At 42.4% G+C, this 20416-nt stretch overlaps 1 protein-coding gene across 1 annotated transcript in view; it reads right to left on the bottom strand.

Moving 5' to 3' along the window:
* TMCC2 (transmembrane and coiled-coil domain family 2) overlaps window positions 1-20416 on the bottom strand; it is a 151330-nt gene that overhangs the window by 60961 nt on the left and 69953 nt on the right.

Here is a 20416-nt window from a genome sequence, read left to right on the forward strand (position 1 = left end):
AGAGCTTCATATGGGCATAGGCTCTGTGAGGCTGGCCTCTCAAAACTGCTTTGGATGCCAGTACCAGGCCTGGTCCATAGCGGCCGATGTGACCACATGAGGCCTTTGCTCACTCAGCTTCCCAACACTGCACGCTGGAGGCACGAGGCATGGGGAGTTCAGCACAGCAGGATAATGCTTTTAGTTTGTGCACCACACTCCTCCCTGTCTCATAAGAGGCAGCAACGCATGATGTTGGGAAGCCAGGAGAGCATTGCAGCCCTAACCTACTGGCTGCTACTGGGCCCACTGATACGACTACCCTGTATAGGGCTACCCTTGAAGCTGGTCCAGAAGCTGCAGCTAGTGCAGGATGCCACAGTTAGGCTCTTGCCTGCGTGGTCCACTGTGACCATATGTATGAGTTTTAAAAGAACTGCATTGGCTGCCAATACGCTACTTAGCCTGCTTCAAGGTTATGATACTTGTTCAGGGCTTTACAAACAACATGGGACCTGGGACTTGAGAGAAGGCCTGCTCTTCCATAGACCAGCCTCTTTATTAATATCAGCTGGGGAGGCTCTCTTGGTGCCCCCACCATTGACTGAGGTTCATTTGGCGGTGACAAGAGAGAGAGAGAGCCTTCTCCGTGGTGGTGCCCCCGCTTTGGAATACTCTCTCTTCTGAGATATGACTGGTGCAGGTTGAAGACCTGGCTCTCTTTGATTAGGCCTCTGCTGCAGTTTAATGCCAGACTGTCTGTTGCGATTTCTTTTGGTTGTAATTTTATCTGTTTCTGTTTTATGCTGTTTTAAAAATAAAAGCTGACATATCCCATTTTAACTTCTAACTGCTCTGAAATTGTCCACAATAAGGAGAGGGATTGAAATTTTTTAAATAAATAAATAAAAATAAATATCATGCATGAACTGGAGATTTCCCCCCCCTGCACTATCAGATTGGCTTGAAGAAACAGAAGTAGAAGAGCATCTGAGTTCTCTAAGCGTGTCTAGACTGCCCATCCTCCCCAGCAGCCTTCTGTGCATGCATACACTTTTACAGTTATAATAAAGTTCAAGGAATCTTTCCAGATTATCTGTTTAGTTATATTAATTTGTTGCACAGGATCAGTGAAACACTCTAACTGCAATCTATTATTATAGGGGAAATGCCATTATTTCCCCTCCTGTGGCAATTTTAAAGGATATTCAGAAAGTTGTTGCATCTGTGTCAACAGGCACTTATTTGTTAGTAATTGTGACATTAATGATGAGTGATAATCTCTCTCATGCCTTTTTTTCCTTGTTATGATTCCAACAGCAGCTGATATATTGCAAAATGGGGGCTTGTAGAGAACTGAAAATTAATCTTCTGTGTTAAGACTGTGTTTCTCTTTACATCTACTTTCTGCACAACCAGGAACCTGTTTGTGTTTCCCTTAAGGCATAAGACAGATCTGGGTATGTTTTCAAAAATGGGGAGCAGCCCTTGCTTCTTTATCCCCAAAACCTAGGCATGTAGCCCAATACTGCAAGCACCTAATCAAGACTAATCCCGTCTGCTATCTCCATCTTCAGACAGAGTCTAAATGCAGGCCTCAGGGCTTCAACATTCAACCTAACTTTTGAACTTTGCGTTTTTCTCTTCATTGGACATGGTGGCTAGAGCTGGTGTGAGCTGGGAGTCCAACAACAGATCAAAGTTTGGAGGGTCACAGATTCCCATCTCTAGTACATAAAAAAGAGGGAGAACAGCACCACACCTGTTCCTCCCTTCACAGCTATCCCCCCTTGGAACAAGGCTACCTCCCATTCATTGCATATGGACTAAATTCAAAGCCCTCTGTCTTTAACCAGAGCATGCAAACCTTGCACAACTCATAGGGGGGAAACTGATCAACCCAATAAGCTTTCCATCAACAAGCAGAGTAGCATTTTGACGCTTAATGCAAAAATTCAAACACCAGCCTCTCCTATCTGTTTATTGGTTTATAAATTGATATCTGCAAACTCCCACCTATCATTCTTCTATTATGCTCATTCTAGGAGCTTTTCTTCCCGTATTACATCTTGCCATTAAAATGCAAGGTTGCAACACAAAAAGCAGAGATTCATCAAAACTGACTACAAAGGAAAACAACCCTGACCTTGGGCAGGCTATTTTAATTAGTCTCTTAGTTCTTCATTAGTGGAATGGAAACAACTTTGTCTTCCCATCATGATTGTGAAATACTCTTCTTGGTAGGTGGCCATACAGCTCAGTGCTACTGCAGTGAAAACATGGCTAAATAATGGTAGAAGAAGAAGAGGCAGCATTGTTCTAAATTTATCCCACTGCAACCAATTCATAGCATGGTTATTATTGTATGTGTGTTCTGTATAGTTTCAATATTGTTTTAATTTTTAAAAAGTTGTATAGGCTTTGAGAGCATTAGAAAACTCTTTGGTGAAAACAGATGGAAGTCAAATATTGGGGCCATTTGTTAAAATACTTCTTACACCACTACAGCTTTTTGTTGCATTAAGCCATGCGGTCAATTGATCTTTATTTATGGTTTCAACCTGTTGGTTGGTTGCATGGCTTAATTCAGCAAAAAAATATGATTGTTTAACAAATGGCTCCAAGATCTGACATCTGTATAATTTGATCTGTATACATTTAAAAAATAAAACAGTTGCTTACTATCATCACCTCTGTCTGGTGTGCAGGAGTCATCTGGGTAAGAGCCTGCCAGCTTATGATTAACCAAGGCTGCAATCCTATTCAAAGGAAGTAAGGCCCGCTGAACTCAATGGTGCTTGCTTCTGAGTAGATGTGGGTAGGATTGTACTGTTTAACAAAGAGTTCTATGATGTCAAAACAGTGACCCATCTCTGCAAATTTACAGACCCAGATCATCCAGTAAGAATGAGGATTTGCTGTTCCCTGGTTGGAGGGAAGGTTATTTAAGGTCTTTCGTTTGCTAGGGAAAGTTCCAAAAGTTTCGAAATCACTGCTGATGTCCAACCCTGCCCTGTTAGGGATGACAGTGCATGCTTGGGCCTGCTGGCAAATCAACAAAGCCTGCTTTGAAGAGAATTAGATTTACATAGCGATTGCAACAGGTTGAGATCTCACTGTATACTCTCTGAAATTCTTATCTGCCGCCTGTCCCTTATTATCTGGGTTAATTAAGGACACTGCCAGGCAGATTCCTGTGGTTTGGCACCATACCACACAAATGGAGGACATGAAATTGTCATTCAGTAGACTGATACATGTTGGTATCATGGAAACAAGAAATACTGGATATCTGAATATCTGGCTAGATGTGGTCAGTCAAGCCTGATATCACCCTCACCCACAGTCAATCTCTAGTTTCCTGTGGGACCACAGGGCAATAGAGTATATAGAGAGATCCATCCTCATTCACTTACTCCGTTTCCAACAATCAGAAGTACAAAGAGCAATATACAAATTTCTTAATAATAAATAGAAATATTTAGTTATTTATTTATTAGATTTAGATATTCCACCCTTCCTCCCAGTAGGAGCCCAGCGTGGCAAACAAAAGCACTAAAAACACTCTAAAACATCATAAAAACAGACTTTAAAATATACTACAACAAAACATCCTTAAAAACATATTAAAACATCTTTAAAAACATCTTTTAAAAAAAGCTTTAAAAACATATTAAAAAGCAATTCCAACACAGAAATGTGAGAGAAAGGTCTCTCCTCTTGTCCTTTACCTCCCCTCAATCCATCGCTCCAGCTTTTCTCCCTACCTATGGCTCCTCCAGACAACTTGTTTTTTGAGTATTCATCTTGATTTGCTTGCATAAAGCTTACACAGAGGTTAGACTATGTCCAGCCTTTATTGAGAATTTGTTCTGATTTGTTTGCAGGGAGGTTATATGACAATGAGCATTCAGCTTCATTTGCTTGCACAGTGTTATATGTGGTTTTATGTCTTTCCGTTGATTGTTTATCTGCACTTTTAGTGCATTTCCCCGACATGGTTCTAACCATAAAAAGTCCAATTTTAATGCACTTTTTAACAAGGCGTATATGATTGGATCCCTCCCGCAAAATACCGACGGCATGGAGGTGACCCTAGTTCCAATACCAGAAGTAAGCCAGGACTTGAAAAAAAGTGGCTGGATCAATAGACTAAGGGCCAGAAAGAGGGACAGTTCCTCACTTCTTTCCCACATATGCCTTTAAAGTATGACCCTTACTCCCTTACCTTTATACATGAATGGGGCAGTCATATAAAAAGCAGCATGTATCTATCGCCAGCACATCTAGTTCGGCTCTTCTTCTCACACCCAAGATCAATTCATAAGCATGAAGATCCAAAATAAGGGGAACCTCTTTGTAATCTTAACATTCAAGAAAGCCAGCAAGGCTAACCAATACGTATCAGTCTGAGATACTTTGGGCACACTTCTACTGCAGCTGTTCAGAGGTGCTGCATAATTACAGGTTTCACAAGAATTGGAATCAGAGTGTTCCCAGTTGGGACAATGAAAGCCAGAAATCATGTTTAATAATGTCCTTAGGAACAACATAGGAACCTAGGAGGAGGCCTTATACTGAGTCAAACCATTGGTCCATCTAGCTCAGTATTGTTTACATTGACTAGCAGAGCCTCTCCAGGGTTTTCAGGCAGGAGCCTCTCCTTGCACTACCTGGAGATGCCAAGGACTGAACCCGAGACCTTCTGCATGCAGGACAGATGCTCTCTAACCACTAAGCTACAGCCCTTCCCCAAATCAATTCACTTCAATGCAATTTAGCAACAGACACAATGGAGAAAACATGGACCAGATCACCACCATCCCAGTTTATCATTACTGCCCCACCACAAACACAGGAGCTCCTTTCCTTTAAGACAACCTTATAAATAGGTTACTAGTTGCTCACCTGTCCATGCATACCAAGGTAATTTATTTATAGCACACCTACAGCCTGGGAGGTGGGGAAAGGGAACTTATTCAATTTATATAAACCTCCCTATTTGCTGACCTGGTGGTAATTACGAGCCACAGGTGAGTAGGTGAATGCCTGTTTACAAACCTGCTTTTAACCATCTCAACTGTATGACTGGATAGCTAATGTGTGTAAAGGTGTAATTAATCTGCAGTTAAGTATTCTTGCTAAAAAGAGATAAAGGCTGTCTTCTACCACAATCCTTAAGTCTCCAATTTTGGTCATAAACCAATTTATGCAAACCCCTGGACTGGAGAAATGAATCAGGGAGCTACCCCTGGGGGTCAACTTCCCTCTTGTGGAGACTGAGCTTTTGAGAAGCGCATGCAAGAAAAGCCAGCATTAGTGTTTTTACTGTTTTAATCTACAATTCATCCATTTCCTATTGAATTTGCACCAACTGATTCCATGTGGATGAGCACATGTGGAACAAACAGGAACGATAAAGGAAAAGAAGATCATGGGAATCTATAGTACCTTGCTCAGGATTTTTCTCACAAGATCTATAGGGATTATTCATTCCAGTGCAATTTTTTTACATGTATTCCCATGAATAATCTGCATCGGAATCTAGCCGACTTCCCTGGGATTCTTAATACTAAACAGCTGCAAAATATGACCAGGGTTCTTTCTGTCTAGCAGGATCAGCATGACAATATCTTCAAATTCTGAGGCTGTTATGAAATCATGCAGAAAACATGTGGTCACTCTTGCCCACATTCGTCTGATGCTGCCAAAACAATCCCTGCGTTTTCCAGTTTGGGGAGGTATAAGAGGTGAAGGCTGCATCATGTTCATTACATTTGGTCCTCCTCTTTGCAAAAATACACAATAAGTATCCACATATATAATCGGTCTCCTCACAGTCCCTATTTAAATCTCACTATTTAAGAAACAAACTGAAATAAATCCTGATCCCTGATTCTTTCTGTCCCCATGTAAACCAGTGACAATTTTACCACTATAATTGAAAAAGCCAGTGTTCAACTTTCACCAATGAAGTTTTAAAAAAAAAATTGCTTATCTCTAGCATTCCTGACAGACTAGAGATTCTGTGTGCATTTAAGTGAACTTGGAAAAAGAATTAAACAAACTATGTAAAGTCCTCCACTAAATTTAGAACAGACAAAACTTTAGAATCAAAATCTGTATTATTTCTGACTATAAAATATGTGACATACTTATATTTATCAAACAGCCTCAGTTAAAAAAATAAAAACTGCATCACCTTCTCTGTGCTAGGTGGAGTATAAATGAAAATGGAGGCAGATCTGAATAAGCACTGAAGCTAGGTTGGCCAAGTGAAGGAGGAGACAGAGCTCCTGCACCTACACTTGGTAAAATCCTCTCTCCTACACAACTATTAAAGATGCAGGAGCCCTGACCTCTTTCACATCTGGGCACCCTATTTGAAGCTGACTTCAACAGGACGTGGAGGTTCTAGATCAGGGATGGGGATCCCAGGACCCTCCAGATGTTGTTCAACTGCAACTCCCATCAACCCCAACCAGCATGGCCAGTGGTCAGGGACAGTAGGAGCTGTAGTCCAGCAACATCAGGTGAGCCACAGATATCTCATCCTGTACTAGAGCAATTTCAAGCATGCTTATGGCATCAGTGAAATTGATGATGAAAGTCATAGTCTATTTCTCCAGATGGCCACCACATTCATTAATATGTAATGTGGTCCAATCCTGCTGACTTTACTACTTTTAATAATAACAAAAGACGGGGGGAGAGAGAGATAGGGAAATAGCATCTTCCAAAATTTGATTTTGTTCATATATTTTGAAAGGCTTTAGAGCTGATGTAGTAGCATTGTGGTTTAAGAATTTAAACTGTAAACTTGTTTCAAACATCACATACTCACTACGTGCTTCACAGTGCAATCTTCTACATGCCTGCTAAAAAGGGAAGTTCCAAAGAGTTCAGTGGGGCTTATTCCCCACTGAATAACTGAATAACCGTGCATAGAATTGCAGCTCCCACTTATCTGGGAACAAGCCCCACAGAATTAAGTGGGGCTTACTTCTGCGTAGAGGTGCAGAGGATTGTACTTCACCTTCACTCCCCCCTGCTCCACCTCATCATCTCTTATATAAGGATAACACTGCTAGCCTACGTCACAGGGTTGCGGTAAAGATTATTGAAATATGGGGCTTTAAGGGTGCTGGAGGTTTTCTTGCTGAGGGTCCCCCCTCCCAGGCCTGTAGCCAGAGGAGGGCAAATGGGGGTGCTGTCCCCCCTAGAGCTGTACTTCGCACCCACCTCTAGGATTTTTTGGGGGGGGGGGAATTGTCTTCTTTTTAATTTGTGACATGACAGACAATGACAACCTCAATTTAATGAATGACAGCTTGTTTTAAGAACAGGAGCAATTTAAGAATTCAGTGAATAAGGCAGGGCGAGTACACAACAAAAGTCTCACTTGGAAGAGCCCCCAAAAGGCTGCTCGCTCAAAATTTTCCCTGACTGAGGGTGGATTTTTCATGATCAGGGACAGCGGCAGAGGGCGGCCAGGTTGGGCCCTGGCCGAGGGCCATTGAAGGGTCCCTCCTTAAGGTGGGCGGGCAATGCTCCCTTCCGCAATCCACAGCAGCATCGGCTCCTGACCCTGCCACGGATCACAGAGAGTGATCTCCCAGGCACACCCCTACTACCGCATAGGCCCGCATGTGTGCCATCAAACAAGATGGAGGTGGAGGCACCAGCCCCTTAAGGAAGTCTTGTCCACCATCTTAGTTGATGGCAGGCATGTGTGCACAGCACAGCCAACATTCACTTCAAGGAAAAGGTGTGTATGTGGGTGGGTGTTGGGGCCCGGGGCAGGCTGGTGCCCAAGGGCCCGGCATGCCTGGCACCAACCCTGTTCATGATCACAATCACCCTATAATTACTTAAGTGATTCTGAAAAAAACAGCCTGAATAATAACATGACCCTTGAAGAGTTAAATATTAGAACTGTATTATAGGCTAGAGTTAGACTCCACTCCTTGGACTTTAGTTTGCTCTGCTTTTCAGTTTCAGTCACGCTGTCTACCCAGCCTGCAGTAAGAAGTTTGTTTATTCTGCAGTTATTATAATGAGTACAGAAGGATTGAGTGCTTATTACTAAAGGGTGAAATAAAGAGATAACTTAAAGTGATCTGAAAAAATGGCTACCCTTTATTCTTTTAAAGTGCTCACTATACTCACTATACTCACTATACTTTTAAAGTGCTCACTATAGCGGCTATTTTTTCTTCTTGTTCTTGAGTACTTGATGGCAAAGGATGAAAACAGCCCTAGAGGAATAGAAATACTGCTGTGTACACTACAGTTAGCTAGCTGGCTGGCTGACCACCTAGGATGTAACTCAGGCCTAATTTCTGATTATCCCAATATGTGTAGTTCAGCATGAGGGCTTTTTAGGGTTTCTAGAAAGAAAATGAACCCAGCAAACCGTAACTAAAATTCCAATTGCGTTCAACAATTTGTTTCCAATTGCTTATTTTGTCCTTTAAATAGCAGCCACTTAAAAAGTTTTCACTTGATTGTCCCACAGGAAGGAATATCTAAATGCCAGGAACAAGACTAGGAGGGTATCTCAAGGACAAGTTAAAGACACCCTATAGTATTTATTTTCTCTTTGCCCTACCCTAAACCTGTAGTATAGACAAGTTCGTTTTTCAGGTGGAATCTAAAACTGAAATACCTACTGCAGCATCAAAGCCAAGCTCAGGAGCTCATGGTGTTTACCGAAATAGTTTAGTTCATTAAGTATTAGGACACTGGGACAAACCACAGGTGAAAGGGGACTGTAGCTACAGCCAAAGTCAAGCTTTTGAGCCTGGTATTCCTGGGGATCTCTCAAAAAGGGTGAGAAAATTCAAGAGATTAAACTTCATTCATGTAAGTTAAGAGACACTCTGGATGGAGGAGGAGCGACAGGAAAGGTCCTTCCTTTCCCCTAGCCCAGCCCTCACAGCCTCTCCACCAGTAGGGGGGGAGGATGGCTGGCACTATGCATCTCCTCCTTATGCCCCACCTAGAAATGTGGCTGCCCCACCTAACAAGAAGGCTGGCTACAGGGCTGCACCTCACCCCATAGCTTTTACCTTTTGAAGCATGCAATTATTTAAAAAACTATATACAAGGGGAAAAAACAAATTATTCAATGGATATGAAGCACTTTAAAAACTTATTTAAAAGATTAGTAGCAGTAACAGTATTTATTAAGTGTAAGCCCATTTCCATCAACCTAGGGAGATGTCTCTGTGCATAGAGAAAGACATTAACGGAACATTCCTAGTTTTTTCTTTCCTTGTTTGTCTGCCAAGTCCTTATGCACTAAGAAACCAGAGGTCTCACCTTACCTTAGCCCTAAGCAAAGGCTTAACAGGGAGAGCTCACATTACTAGGATTTTGTTCCTTGAATTCAGAACTGTGTTGACTCGGTTGGTAAAAGATTCATTTAGGGAAAGAACAACCCTCTTCATTAATAAAATACTGTAAAAGGACATTTTACAATTTTGCTAGAAAACATTATTGTTCATTGCATGTTCTGTATAGCCTTACTTAACTGGGACACCATACAAAACAAATGGCTCCTTTGAGCTTATCATTTCTGGAACTATAGGGAGAGAAGTAGGGCTGCATCTATTAGCACAGCAGGAAGTATTGCTACAGCATGCAAGTTTCTTCAGCACATGAGAAAGAGGGCAGCCATTGCACCTATTTCACTGATGGGAAATTGAGGCACAGAGAAACTAAATGAGAAGCCCATGATCAATGGCAAATGCTGCATCCAAAGAACTTGCCTGTGTGTCTCAAATAATCTCAGGCCCTTAATTCCTGCAAACATCTATCCTTTCACTAACACATCCAGCTGATCTTAAAACTATGAACCCCAAAGATTAGAAGCAATCAGCAAATGGGATACGAAGAATCCTAGGATGTATGTAGATATAACTGCTGACAAATATCACACTCCCATCACAGACCTCCTCACCATTAAGGTAAACCTGGGAAATCTCCTCTGCCTTGAACATAAAAAGAAAATCAAATTCAAGGAAATCACAGTCATGTAGCAAGATACAATTCCCTGTTTCTGGGCTATACAGCTACTTAGCACAAAGGATACTCTTAAAGTTGCCGTGAACCCAATCTTGATCTCCACGGTTCTTAGTCCAATAGCTCACAGTGCAAGGTCTGTTGTATTTGTTCTTCAGAATGTCTCCCAAGGATCGTCTTTTGCCTTTACCATTGCCTTCCTTTCCAGCCTGAAAATACTCCTCTCCTCTAGTTCACTTGTTTTAGTTTCAGGGTAGCATCTGAAGAGTTTTACTTGAACCGTCCGAGCCCTTCAGCTCTCTGAGGCAGTTCTTCATGGCCCAGACAGTTGTTGACTCTCTAAGTAACCCAATCTTTAAAAGGGCACAGGGAAGCAAAATCCTGAAACCAAACATGGTCAGATGCCAGCTGGCCTAGAGGAAGGGCTACTGCTACACCAAGTCCCAGCCAACAAGAAAATGCCTTGTCAAAAGTGACAAACTTTTGACAGATCTTCTGCAGTGACAAGCCCCAGTCCGAAGCGCAGACAGCTCATTGAAGGCATGCCAGGATTTTCAAAGATGAGAAGCACCCAGTCTTTGAAAAGTTATGGAACCACTCTGGACCTTTTCTATTTAAAATACACACACCAACAGCCACCTCAGGCTACCACACTAAACCCTATAGGAATTATGGCAAAGGTCATAATTCAGTATTTTGCGCAACACAGACAACCAGATCCCTCTCACATTCTCAGAACTCAACCCAATGAGTCGTTCAAGATGGATTTGGAACAAAGCCACAGAGGCAAAAGAATAATTCTGCTTCCTAGAGTTATTGATATCAAAATGTTACTTTTAAAATAGCCATACCCAAGCTTCAGCCAGCATTCCCAATGGTCAGGGATGATAATAATTGTAGTCCAAAACGTGTCTGAAAGGCACTAGCTTGGGGAAGCCTGGATTAAAAGGACATCTATTTCAAGGCACTATCGGAGAAGTTCTGAGTGAAAATAGAAGGTCTGAGACAATGGTTAGCAGATGGGCATAAAACTGTGTTGTGCTCCAGCCTGCAGTATAGCAATATGAACCACGAAGAAGCCAGTTCTATTGCCAGCTGCTGATTTCACCAGCACAAGGACTCTGGAGTGGGCATGGAACATGGCTTTTCATGTTAAAGTTCTATCTGCGGCTACAAAAGAAGAGCATGGCTAAATAACAATTATAAGTAAGCAAATAGAGGGAATAGAAGGAATAGCCACTGTCTTATTAGTCTGTGCATTTATATAATTTTGGATTTCTATCCCACTTTCCCTACAGAGGACTTCAAAAATAGACTTGGTTGGCATAAACAAAGAGCGCAACATGATCATACACTATCCTGCTTGCTCTGACCAAAATAAGACACTATCCTTCACCCTAGAGGCGACGTGATTGCATTTCATTGCTGGACGATGGGACATGTGTATGTGACAATCACTGCATGTCTTTGTGAAGCATTCTGGAAAGAAGGCTGTACATGAAATCAGGCCAGCTTTTCTTCCCCATGAGGTCACTTTGATGACATACAGCCAGTTGCACAGCTTTAAATCTAGCCCATTATCATCAAGCAGTGGAAGCTTTAAATAATTTTGAAGCTGACCACAGCTTTAAACAGACATGCCACTGGCATGTCTGGTGACTGAATAATCTTGAAGGCATGATGACAACACTTTAAGGAAAGGAAGAGGGCAAGGCACAGCTGCTGCTGCTGTCATTTTTGCTAGAGCAACTTTACACTGCCAGGAGAGCCAGAGTGAACCAGAAAAACAAATTGAAACATTTTGGAAGGACCAAACTAGATGAGACATGAAATGTGTGAATATATTCAGAGAGAGTCTGTGTCTCATTTAAACTGCAGTACAAGTAGGAGAAATCAGATCATGCACAGGGAGGGGAAGTTTAACCTTTTCTTCCTGTGCCATGGTCCCAATGAAAATTGTCCCCCTCTCACCAAAGCAGTTCTTTGCCATGGAAGGGAAGCTGCCATTGACATCAACCATTAAATTTGTTCCTCAGCATACTACAGTACCAATCCTGTTCCTCTCTGCATTATATTTTTAATTAAAAAGACAGTTTTAATAGCAACAAACAGAACTTCACCCAATATGTCAATGATGTAACAACATCTTTACCTTTGTATGTTAGCAGATGATGAAAGTGGAAGCCAAAACTTTTTTTCTAAACAAAATAAAAACCTGTTTTGTTAATCACAATTACATGTGTGTGGGTGGGTGTGTATACACATATATACACACACACACATACATAACACTCTATATAGAGCTTTTGTGTGTGTGACATTACTCACAGAGTATCAGTACTTCTTTTTTGCTGCCTGTAGGAGCTGGCATTTTGTGCTGGCACCCGTGGCACTTTTATCAATATATGAGTATCAGCACCTCATTTTTTACTAAAGAAGTGTGTGTGTGTGTGTGTGTGTGTGTGTGTGTGTGTGTGTGCACGTGTGCGTGCATGTACACACCCTCACACACACATACATATATACTGGCAACTGCAGAATTAGATACATATCACCAGATCAGAAGCAGTGGTTTATATACTGCAATTTCAAACTATATTATATCATGCACTTGCTGTTATGCTGTGTTGATTAAGAGGGTCTAGGGTGGGTTGGCGATGGAGCTCAATCTCTGGACTCAAGTCACACACAACGTAGAACTAGGGAGAAGATTATATTTTTCCTGGCAACTAAGTAGCATCCTACAAGATCACATTTTTGAGAGCCATTGTTCTACAGCAGAAACATTCAACATAATGTTAGAAGGTGGTATGTCTTTGCAACAGCTAAATTGATGGATGTCACAAACTGAATTTCATGACTCCTCTGCTGACCTGCGATGTGACAAGCTTAAAATCCTTCCCTATACTTCTGCTTCCTGACCATATAATGAACCAAAGCAGGGGGTTTTCCCCCTCAGATCCACAAGCTTCCCTTTGGGTAACACAGTACTTTACAAGTGCAGTTACTAGTCACTGACATTCCCATTTCAAAGGACTAAGCCGGTCCATAGCTTTAAAAAGCTAACACTACCACAGATCTTCACTGGAACAAATTTAATGAACATATTATGAAATATGGAAAATCTATTGCCAGCCAAACCAGGACTCACTTCTATTCTTATTCTACTCTCACACAGAGTCAAGAGCAAGGGATGGAATAGGAAGTTTAGAAAGAACCAGCTTTACCACAGTATTAAGCAGAACAGCAGACTTCCTTTTACATCTCACATACCAAGACAAAATAATGCCAGAAGGGGTCTTTTGCTCCTATGGACCGGCTCTTACGCAAAAGTATAAACAATAGACATTACTACAATAACCCTGAATTGAACCCAAAGAATCTGGGTAATCTATAGCTGATCTAAATCTAGTGTCTGTGTGATGCAATGGATAAAGTACTGGATTCAAACTAGGAAAACTGCATTCAAATTCCCGACAGTTCTGAAATTAGCCTACGACAAAGGGTTGTTATGAACATAAACTAGAATGGCATACATTTATTTATGTATCAAAATTTAAAAACCACACTATATCCAGAAATGAATCATGAGGAAGTACACAAAGAAATTTAAAATTACAAATACAGGGCAAAATATAAATCAACCATACAATCAAACTGTTCAACCAGCCAAAAATGCCATAATCTAAACTGCTTTCACAAAACAAACAAAAAGGCTGTAACCTGGTGCCGAAAAACAAAAATACATTCCACAGTTGTGGTGCCACCACTGAAAAGGCATCTCTGGTTATACATATGTAATGTACTCCTTCTAGAGATGGAGCATGGAGATGCATCTCTTCTGATTATCTTAAGGCACAAACAAGATGATATGGAAGCTCTCTACCTCAGGTATTTGGGCCTTTTGGGGCTTTAAAGGTAAGCCCCTGAATTGCACTTGGTAGTGAACTGGGAATCAATATAGTAGCTCCTTCAGAAATTATATGTGTCTCCACCTAGGTAAACCAACCAGAATTCCAGCAGCCAAATTGGTGCTTCTGAACCGTTTTCAAGGACAGCCTCACATATAATGCATGACTGTAATTCATTCTGGAGCTTACCAGAGCACAGATCACCATGACCAGGTTATCACTTTCCAGGAAAGGCCACAGCTGACAAACCAACCAAAGCTGGTAAAAGGTGCTCCAGTCATTGAGACCAGTTGGGTCTCAAGTGCAATGTTGGATCAAGGAGCACCTGCACACTCCTTGTCTTGATCTCCTGGGAGGAAGGGCAGGAAAGAACTCTAACAAATCAATCAATCAATCAAACCTTTGGGAATAGGAGATCTTCAAATAGTTGAAGATCTAGTTCTTGTTCTTTTTAGCATTATCAAAATATATGGATGGCACTTTGTAGAGTAATGTTAAGAAAAAGACTAGTACCTGCACCGAGGGGGCACACAATGGATGAGACTTTAAAGAGAGTGAAAGGAAGATTGGCAGAGAGGAGATGGTAGAGAGGCAAGGGCAACAAGGGAGGCATATGAGCAAGTGCATTTCCCTGTACATACAGTGCAATCATACAAATGACTACTCAGAAGCAGGTCCCATTGAGTTCAGTGGGTTTTACTCCCAGGAAAGTGGGTATAGGATTGAAGCCTATTAACAGTCTGACCTTAACCATGGCTACTTAGAAGTAAGTCCTGTTGAACTCAATGAGGCTTGCTCCCAATTATGTGGGGTTAGGATTGCAGCCTAAGACAAATGATTAATGGAGTCTGAGAAAAGGCTCGAAAAAAGGAGCCCAGGGTGGCAAATCAATAATAAAGCACTAAAAACATCTTTTAAAACATCTTAAAAAACAATTCCCATACAGATGCAGATTGGGATATGGTATTTACTTAAAAGGCTTGTTGAAAGACAAAGGACTTCAGTAGGTGCCAAAAAGACAACAGAGACGGCTTTACAATTATGATGATGATTAAATTTAGTGTTCACTTTTTTATAGGAGGGGAATGGCCAAAGCTCAGTAGCACAGCATCTGACTTGCATGCAGAAGGTCCCAGGTTCATTGCCTGGCATCTCCGGGTAGGGCTGGGAAACACTCCAGTCTGAAATGCTGGAGAAGCCACTGCCAGTCAGTGTAGATAATACTGTGCTAAAGGGACTGATGGTATGGCTCAGTATAAAGCAGCTTCCTATGTTCCTACAGGGGGAAAAGTCTCAAAGCAACTTACAGGTTAAAAATGCAAGGATACTGTAAAATAGCCAAAAGCAATAAAAGCTTACATAGTACGGAGTGTTAGCAACACGAATCAATAATCAGATTAGATGGAGGAATGGGCCATCAATGGCTGTAAGACACAACAGCTAGGAACGGAGCCTTCACAGTCACAGGCAGTATACTGCTACTAAGATAATGCTAGGAACAAACAATTAAGGATGGCTATTGCAGACTTGCTCTGCTTGCAAGCTTCCTTTTGAGCATATGGGTGACTTCAGGCAGGGACAGAATGTTGTGGTAGATAGATCTCTGGTCTGACACAGCATGGGAATTGTTTTTGTACAGATATTGCCCTATTTTTTTCCCAATTGCCTAAAAACTCTGATCAATGGATTCAAAAACTTCCTGGGACACTGTAGCTGCAGCACAGAGTCCGAGTGACAATGTATTAGAAGGATTTTCCATGCCACCTTTGTTTGAGCAGAAAGGAAAGGTTTTTATCTAGGACATGAAGGCACAGATCTTCTGTTGGAGCCAGGCAAATACTGTAAATAGATCAGCACAGCTGCTCTGCCTCCTCCACCCACATGAGAGCACAGTCAGCCTGCTTCATCCCAGGTACAACCATCCTACGCTCCCAGCACATACCCCAAACACAGCAAACATCACTCTTCCCACACTCTCGCTGGACTGCAAAAATCCAGCAAGAGGCCAATCTGCCTCCATTTCAACTGTCCCCTCTTCTCTAGAGCTGTACATTCACTGACAAACACGGCTGGTGGGGCATTGTGCTTGAGAAGAGACACAGGATCCACACTGAATTATTTTATTTTAAAAAAACAATGTTTTTTTAAAATGCTACAGCAAGCTTCTTCTACTGTTGATGCTACAAGTCTCCTACCCTGGATTTCAACCAAAGTATAATATGCTAAGAAATTCCAAACTGACAGTGACCAGTTACCTCTTTGTTCCACCTTTCAACACCCGGCTCCATTGTTGCTTATCCCTCCTCCTCCTCTCATCCACCATCCACATTCCAAAGCTAGAACAATGAATTTCAAAGCCTCCAGCATGGAGGAGGAAGTCTGGGCTGGATGTCCAGAATGAATGCTCACCTGGGTATGAACCATCTCGTGGAATCAGGCAAGGGGTACAGTCCCAAGTGACCTTCTGCCCCTCTCTCCTGGGGCACCATGTACAAATCTTGCTTGGGTTCCCAGCGTGCAGCAGCCCTTCTTGGGAAGGCAGAGGGATGGAAGGGAAAATATTACTTCAGCCATACAGGAAGGCTCCAACCCCACAGGACCCTTCCATTCTGCTTTTATTCAACAGCGCCTGCAAACCAACCTGCTTGAGTGGCAGCCAGTGGGGAGTAAGGCCTGCGGGTGGAACGTCAATCATTCCCATCCCTCCCACCTCCCCGTGGCTGCCCAGGGAAATGGGTGATTCCGTCTCAGTAATCCCCTTCTTTCTCGCTCTCTTCCAGGGAAGTCTGGCAGGTCACCAAAGGGGAGATTAGAGAGATAATGAAAATGCCCCCCTTAGAGCACTCCTACTTCCATCGCTGGGGTCTGCACAGCATCACTCTTCTCTGGCAAGGCAGATGCTTCAGTCACCCAGCAGTGGTTTGAAGGACCGATGGGAAATCTGTATTCCCCACTGCCATGCAAATCCTTCTTGCAGGCTGCAGCATCACCCGCTGGCCTCAGACAGAAATGCTGCCTTAGCTTATCTCACTACAAAGAAAACAGCCTCATCAGCAAGACAGCTGCTGCTGCTCTTCCTCCTCCTCTTGCAGTATATTCCCCACCCCCTACATGAAACCCACACTATGTGCAATGATGCTCAAAGGCAGAAATATATTAACAGATGATTTGTGCCTTATTCTCAACATGCAGATATCAGGCACTGTGAGATACAAGATATCTGATTTCACAGACTAGTGATCTGAACTGCTGTGGGTTAATCCTATGCTCCATGTCCCACTTGCACACCATTGTAAGGGATAATAGCAAAGTTTTCTTAATTAAATATTAATGCAAGTTAATTAAATACTAATTGTGCACTGAATCTGAAATGACAGATGTTGTGACAAAAATTGTTGTTGGAACAGCTGCATTGGTAGCCATTGTAGCAGAAAGGCAGGACAAACACTTCTTAAGCAAAAATAATGCTGCAAAAAAATTAAATAAACAAGCAGTATTAGCATTAACGCAAAGGGTGATTTACAGAGTAACATAAGCAAAACAAAAGATTCCTGCCCAAGGGACTTCCAGCCTAGAGAGTTTATTATAAAGAAAGGTAATACAGGAAAATATATGCACAAATCACAGTAGGGTAATACCTTTATTTGGGCCAACTAAAATATCACAAAAATAGTGAGCAAGCATTCCAGTTCATACTGTGATTTTTGGATTTTTAAAAAATTGGTCAACTCAGCTTCCTATGACTTTTGTATGTTTGAAACAACACAGAGAGTCATTTCTCCCCCACCTCCCTCATTTTTTGAAATTTCTTCCCTTTCTTTCTGGATCACCACTGCATCTTTTATACACCATTTATTACCATTTACTCTCGTTCATCCTCCCTCCCTCAGTATCAGACCTGTCGCTTTGTCCTATACATCTACAGATACAAGCTTTCTGGGGGATATTACTTGTGCTGGCTAAAAGCATGACACAGAATTTCCTCCAAATAAGCACAGTGGGGAGGAGAGCCTGGCTGGGAGTCCAGAGTCTGTGAGTTCAAATCCCCGCTCGGGTCTCCTGGGTGTAAAGGGCCAGCTAAAGATCACCCCCACAGTGAGTGGCTCAGGGGTTACATGCCCTGCCACCTGTGTAGCCATGGGCAAGCTGCATAGTCCCAAGGAGCCCAATTGCCCCCCAGCTGGCAGTTGCAGACAAGGAAGGAGCTGCCTTGTACAGCTGTGGTGAGCTGAGCAGACCCTAGCCAGCTGGGGAGGACTAGCCTCAGAGGGAAGCAATGGTAAACCCCCTCTGAATACTGCTTACCATGAAATCCCTATTCATAGGGTAGCCATAAGTCGGGATTGACTTGAAGGCAGTCCATTTCCATTTTCTAATTTTACTCATACTAGTAGTCACTGAGTCTCTTGTCTCAACTAACCCCATCTTGAACATGAATTGAGATAGGAAGCTTAATCTGCAACAATTAGCAGCAAAGCACAAACATGTCAGACTCTAAGATTCTGGCAACCGTATTAGAGATGCAACACAATCCCTTCATGCTCACTCATCACAAAGTCCCATTCTACACAATGAACTCACTCAGAAGTAACTGCATAGGATTGCAGGCTGAGGACCTCAAAAAGTTATCAGACTGTGTCAATTTCAGTGGAAATAAGGGCTACCTGAGGAGGAGGGAGAAATAAGCTTGCAAAACTAGCCCTTTCTCTCCCACCTGGCCTTCATCTCTTGCAATGAATTTCAAGCCAAGGAGCCTAGAAGTTGGGACCTTGGATATTCCTAGTCCTGGTCACTCTAGGCAAAAAAAAAAAAAAAGGCAGGGGAAGTTGTCCTTAGGAGAATTTAGCACGTTTCTGAAGAGTAGCTGTGTTAGTCTGTTGCCAGAAAAACAACAAAGCCTTCTGACCTTAAAGAAAAGCATGGCATAACCATTTCGGTCTGTGTTTTTGCATTTCATTTTCCTCTGAAAGCAGACCTCTACATTTCTTCCTCCTCCTCCACCACGACATGAATGTTTGCCTCATGCATCTGATGCAGTAGACTGTGATCCACAAATATTTATGTCACACTAAATTGATTAGTTTTTAGGGTGCCACAAGCCTCTTTGTTGTTCTGGCTGGTTTGGTCATTCTGGATGATGGGTGGAAAGGCACCCCACCCCACTCCAATGCATTCATACTATCACATCAGGGGCCTCAGCCAAAAGTCACACTCCAGCTGCAGCATCGTTACATAGGAAATCGCCTGTGCAGTCCTTCCATTAGACTGCCATCCTACAGATTGGGTTAAGGATGGGAGAGAAACGCAATTCAATTAATCTTTAAAATCTACCTCATCTGCACTTTTCAAAATAATATGGAAACCAAAACACAGCCATTCTTTGAAAGTGCAATGCGTTTATCCAGCCGGGTAATGTGTACAAAATGCATACACAAAAATGCATTATGTTAGGAAACACTGCTTCACAGAAATGTGTATATTAGGCAAAACTGCATAATTGCAAAGTTGGATGCCATGGTTAGAGCAAGTCCAGTGAAGGTGTCCATCCATACTAGATCACTTTTGCTTATTGTGGCCTGAGGACGTGGACAAGCTGCTTGAAGAAGTGTGGCTTGACCACCTGCCCCCTTGACCTTTACCCACCTTGGCTTCTTAGATCTAGCCATGGGGGGCTGACTGGGTGGGTGCTGGGGGGTGATCAATGCTTCATTGGAGGAGGGAGGCAGTGGTGCGTCTCCTCCTTAAGTAGTTCTTCTTGGGCCAGGAAGTGTTAAATAACTATCACCTAGTAGTAAATAAGCCCTTTTTGGGCAAGGTGCTCAAGAAGGTAGTGGCAATCCAACTCCAGTCATGCTTGGAGGAGGCTGAATATCTGGATCCATTTCAGCCTGGCTTTAGGCCCAGTCATGGCACTGCCTTGGTCGCCCTGGTTGATGACATTTGTCAAGAAAGACAAATGTCGCCTTAATCTCTCTCCAGCTTTTGATACCATTGACCACAGTATCCTTCTGGAGCGGCTCAGGGAAGTGAGGGTTGGGGGCACTGGACTTCAGTGGTTCTGCTCCTACCTCCAGGGACATTTCCACAAAGAAGTTATGGGAGGCTTCTGTTCAACACCATGGGAGCTTTTCTGTGGTATCTGACAAGGTTCCATCTTGTCCCCGATGCTATTTATACAGCCACAAGAGTGGCTGTATACTATAGTCAGCATGGATTTTTCACTTTCTGCAATGTTAAATTGAAAATAGCCCCCATGCCATTCTGATCCTTCCCATAAGCTCATTTCAAAACAAAACCTTACAAAACTTATAGTCCTGAACTCAGAAACGCTTGCTTAACAACCCTCTAAATTTTCATGGTGATACACAAAACAGTCAGAGAGAATCAAGAGTTCAAAGTGAAAAGAGAGAGAAAAACCTTTAGGACTTTTTTCTATCAGAGTTCTCCTAATCTGTTGAAATTCATTAAAAATCAGCCATGCTTTGGCTAATCAGGGGGCC

Source organism: Rhineura floridana, chromosome 6 (assembly GCF_030035675.1).
Source record: "Rhineura floridana isolate rRhiFlo1 chromosome 6, rRhiFlo1.hap2, whole genome shotgun sequence".
NCBI classification, from domain to species: Eukaryota; Metazoa; Chordata; class Lepidosauria; order Squamata; family Rhineuridae; genus Rhineura; species Rhineura floridana.